We start from the raw sequence: 5,287 nt of genomic DNA, 5'->3' as shown, positions 1-5,287 counted from the left end.
GGCTGCGGTTTATCGACGGCGACCCCGCGGGAGCCTCTGGAGGGGGGAGAACAGCCCCGGTTTGGGTCCGGACCGGTACCTCACCTCGCCGCCGGGCTCCCGATTTTAGCTCAGAGTGCGACGTTTGCCGAGGCCCATTTCCATGGCTTTATTTCAGACGAAGCCCCCCTTCGGGGGCTGTTGGACGGCCCTGACCGAGCCCCGGTTACTCATTTGGAAAGAGGCGGCGACTTTTGGCCTCCCTGCGGTTGTGACATTTTTGAAACCCGTGCTCACATAGCTCAGCCTTCCAAGTCAGGGAGGCCGTAGGTGTCATGGAAGGAGTTCAACTGCCGTCCCGCTTGGGTCCCTCCGAGATTCCCCGCTAATGGCCAAGAGCGGAGCTTCGTGGGATTGATTTCGCTTCTAGAGACAAGGCCCCTTTATAACCCGCTGGGGTTCGAAGGGTTGGCCGCCGGCTCGGAAGACGAGCGGACCTCTTGATTTTCAGGCGGCGTAAAGAAATGGTTCCGTCACCCTCTCCTTTAGCGTGGGAGAATGCTTCCGCAACCCCCGGCGTTCCGCGAGCCTCTCTTGGGGTGGGGACTGTGTCTGCCCTACCTTCTAATAATCATGTTGGTATACGTTAAGGTCTTACTATGTGCCGAGCACTGTTCTAAGCGCTGGAACTAGATACAGCGTAATCAGGTCGTCCCACGTGAGGCTCACAGTTAATCCCCATTTTACAGATGAGGGAACTGAGGCACAGAGAAGTTAAGTGACTCGCCCACAGTCACCCAGCTGCCGAGCGGCAGAGCCAGGAGTCGAACCCGTGACCTCTGACTCCCCACTTCTGACTTCTACCTACCCCCGCGTTCGGTACGGCGCCGGCCATATAGTAGGCATTTAACAGATGCCACGATTATTATTATTATTCCTACCCAAGGGGAGAGAAGGATGTAGGACAGGGGCAAACTGGAGCAGCCTGGCCTAATGGGATGAACCCGGGGCCTGGGAGTTAGAAGGACCTGGGTTCTGATCCTGCCACTTGTTGACTGTGTGACCTTGGGCTGGCACTTCCTTTCTCTACGCCTCAGTTCCCTCGTCTGCGCAATGGGGATTAAGACCGCGAGCTCCTTTTAGGAAATGGACTGTGTCCAACCCGCTTAGCTCGGATCTACCCCGGGGCCTTGTACTGGGCCTGGCACGTAGTAAGCGCTTAACAAATACCATAAAAAAGGAAGAGAGCCTGTGTAAGGCATCACGGCCCTCAACATCTTATTCCCCGTCAGCCTTGCGGTTTCCGTCACTTTTCTCCGATCGGCTTTTGCATCCCTGTGCCCTAGTTGGTGATAAAATTAAGCTAATATTGCCCCCTGCAAAATGCATCCTTGATTAAGCCCATCGAGCAGAACTAAGGATGCTCCTCGTGGAAGCAAGTGACCGCGTCGACTTCCTCCGGGGAGAGTCAGTCACCTGGAGTCAGGGGACCCGGGTTCTGATCCCGCCTGCCCGCTGGGTGACCTCTGGGCAGGTCACTTCACTTTTCTGGGCCTCGGTTCTCTCCTCTGCACAGTGGGGTTTCAATGCCTGTCCTCCCTCAGTTTTAGAGTGGGACAAACTGATTACCTCGTGTCTGCCCCCGGCGCTTAAGCACAGTGCATGGCACAGGGTAAGCACTTATCAGATATCACAATTATTATTAGTATCATTTCATTGTTATTATTATCGATAAGGATAACAAAAAGATCTCTGCGTAACTCCCTGGGCCTATGCCTTACCAGGTCCTGAAAAAATCTAGGTATTCCGCATCAGGGCAGCCTATTCCTTGCTCCCGAAGGGACGGGTTGTCTCCATCCATTTTCAGATGGGGCCCATTTGAATCAAAGGAGAAATTCCTGGAGCTTTTTCAGAGTGGAATTTTACGATAGTAATGAGGATGGTATTTATCAGGTGTTCACGACGTGCCCGATGCTGTACTAAGCGTTGGGGTCGAACACGGCTCCCGTCCCACGTGGGGCTCACGGTCAACGTCAGGGGAAGGACGGGTGTTCAGTTGCAGAATGTCTCTGCAAAGGTTGGTATTTGTTAAGCACTTACTATGTTCTAAGCGCTGGGGTAGATACAGAGTCGTCAGGTTGTCCCACGTGAGGCTCACGGTCTCAATTCCCATTTTACAGATGAGGCAACTGAGGCCCAGAGAAGTGAAGTGACTTGCCCACGATCACACAGCTGACAAGTGGCAGAGCCGGGATTCGAACCCGTGACCTCTGACTCCCAAGCCCGGGCTCTTTCCACTGAGCCACGATGAAGACCAACCCTTGAAAATACTCTTCCGTCCGCATGAGGGGCACCTGACGGGCTATGACGTTGTAGCCGCTTTGAATCCCGACTCCGCGTGACCTCGGGCGAGTCGCTTCTTTTTGCCTCGGTTTTTCCTTCTGTAAAATGGGAAGTGAATATCCGCTCTACCCACTCCCTCGCCTAGACCGTGAGCGCCATCTGAGACTAAAGAGCCCAGGCCTGCGTGTCAGAGGACGTGGGGTCGAATCCCAGCTCTGCCACTCGCCTTCTGTGTGACTGTGGGCAAGTCACTTCACTTCTCTGTGCCCCGGTTTCCTCATCTGTAAAATGGGCATTCGGGATCTGTTCTCCCTCCCACAGAGACCGGGAATCCCCGACCTGAGTATCTTGTATCTACCCCAGTGCCCTGAGCAGGGCTTAAGAAATACTATAATTTTATATGAGAGTATATATTCTCTCTATAGTATCTTTAATATATATGCTTTTATATAGATGACAGAGTAATAATAAATGGCAGAAGACCTCACCATCTCTGCAAGAGGGTTAGAGCTTCAATCAACCGGGGGTATTGTTTGAGCACTTACCGTGTGCAGGGCACCTTACTCAATGCTAAGGAAACCTTCCGACAGAGTAAAACGGGGGTCTTTGAGACCCCCCACGGGCATCGTTCAGCCCCCCACCCCAAGGTGTGTCTCTGGCGGGAGCCAGCCCTAAAACCCTGTGGGTTGCAGGGGTTCCGTTCAGACCGACGGGAGAGAGCCCGCCCGGGCTTGGGAGCCAGGAGACCTGGGTTCTCATCCCGGCTCTGCCAACTGCCTGCCGTGTGACCTTGGACAAGTCACTTCGCTTCTCCGGGCCTCAGCTTCTTCTACTGTAAAATGGGGATTCCATACCCGTTCTCACTCCCGCTGAGACTGTGAGCCCCATGTGGGACAGGGACCGTGACCTACCTCATTAACCCGTACCCACCCCGGTGCTCAGGACAGTGTTTGAAAATTACTCAGTGACTCTCCCCCCGTTCAAGGCCTTTTCGAAGGCCCATCTCCTCCAAGAGGCCTTCCCTGACTGCGCCCTCCTTTCCGCTTCTCCCTCTCCCTTCTGCATTCCCCTGACTTGTTCCTTTCATTCATTTCCCCCGTCCCAGCCCCACAGCACTCATGTCCCTATCTGTCGTTTATTTTTTTATATTAATGACTGTTCTCCCCCCACTAAACCTTAAGCTCATCGTGGGCAGGGAATGTGTCTATTGTTGTACCGCTCAGTGCTCCGCACAGAGTAGGCGCCCGATCCGTCCGGATCGACCGTCTGACCGTCTGACCCGTGGTAGGCGCTGAACAAAGACCGTTAAAGTAAAAAGTGCCCCCCTACCCCATCCCGTCTTGGAAGGACCCTCCATTTCACCCTCCCGCTGGGGGCCGCTTCTTACCTGCCTTTCTACCAGAAGAGAAAGATGACAACGTGGAGGACGTCGGGACTATAAGAGAAAGCAGAAACGTGTTACGGCCTCTCCCCTCCACGCTCCGATAATAGCATCCCCTCTCGATGGCCGGGGCCGGCGAGGGGCCCGGGATCTCCGGAACCCGCGGCCTCCACGGATGGACAGGGCCACGGCCCGACGGGACGGTCGCTGGCAGCGGGAGCAAGGATGGGCGGCGGGCGGAAAGGAGAGGCGGCCCCCGCGACTCTCCCTCCTCCCCATTCCTCACCGTCCCGCTGACTCCCCGACCCCCTCGGCCGCTCTTACCTTGAAGCTTTCTGCGGAAGGACGGGTCAGTGTCATGCCTGGAGTGCTTTTATAGTCTCAGATATGGAAACAATGCAGCCTCCTCCTCTTTCTTAAGGCAAAGCATTTTTGGCAAAACAGTTCTTTGGCAATCTAGACTCCTAACATAATTCTCCTTCGCATTAAGGATGTTTGGATATAATTAGAAATATTTCATCCCATATCGAGTAAGTATATGAATCAATCTCCTATAAATAATTTGAGCGAAGCGCAGTCTGAAACTGATCTGAGGTGTTGTGGGGTAATAATGCAGGCGTTGTTTAAGAGCGAACTGGGCCTGCCCCTGGGATTCAGGACCCTCAGATGATTTTGTCCGTGGCGATTCCCACTGACGGTTTTGCCAAGATTTCGAGTCCCCTGGAGAAGCAGCGTGGCCTAGTGGATAGAGCCCTGGCCCGGGAGTCAGAAGGACCTGGCTTCTCATCCAGGCTCCGCCACCTGTCTTTTCTTTGACGTTGGGCAAGTCTCTTCACTTCTCTGGGCCTCGGTTTCCTCGTCCGACAAATGGGGATTAAGACTAAGAGCCCCGTGGGGGACGGGGACCGCGTCCAACCCGATTAGCTTGGATCCAGCACTCAGGACAGGGCCTGGCACATAGTAAGCACTGAACAGATGTCACTTTTACTATTATTATTATCATTTCTGCCTCTGTAGAAGTTTCGAGACCGGGAGCAGGGAACGTGTCCACTAATTCCGTTGTACTGGACTCTCTCACGGCCCTAATTCAGTACTCTGCACATAGTAAGTGCTCAATAAATGCCACCGAGTGATTGATAGTTAGCACTCGGTGAATACCTTCGATCCACCATCACCTCTGGACTGCAAGCTCCTCGTACTGCACGGGCTCCGTTGTATTGGACTTCCCCAAGCGCTCAGTACAGTGATCTGTACACAAAGCGAGCCCTCGTTAAAAGTCATCAGTGATCGACTGCAGAAGGAGAAGTGTCAGAGCTTTTGAACCGTGGGTCTTGCTTCTTCTCGAGGACTCAAAGGAACCGCGGGATCTCACATCCCCTCCCCCCGGCCCCGTCCTCAGACTGTGAGCCCCATGTGGGAAGGGGGCCGGGTCCAACCTGATTAACTTGTATCTCTCCCAGCCCCTAGAAAGGTGTTCGACACACGGTAAACGCCGAACAAATGCCATACGTAATAATAATGACGATGGTATTTGTTAAGCGCTTCCTATGTGTCAACCACTGTTCTAAGCGCTGGGTAGATGCA

This window comes from Ornithorhynchus anatinus, chromosome 21 (assembly GCF_004115215.2).
Source record: "Ornithorhynchus anatinus isolate Pmale09 chromosome 21, mOrnAna1.pri.v4, whole genome shotgun sequence".
In the NCBI taxonomy this organism is placed as follows: domain Eukaryota; kingdom Metazoa; phylum Chordata; class Mammalia; order Monotremata; family Ornithorhynchidae; genus Ornithorhynchus; species Ornithorhynchus anatinus.
This window is presented reverse-complemented; position numbering follows the sequence as displayed.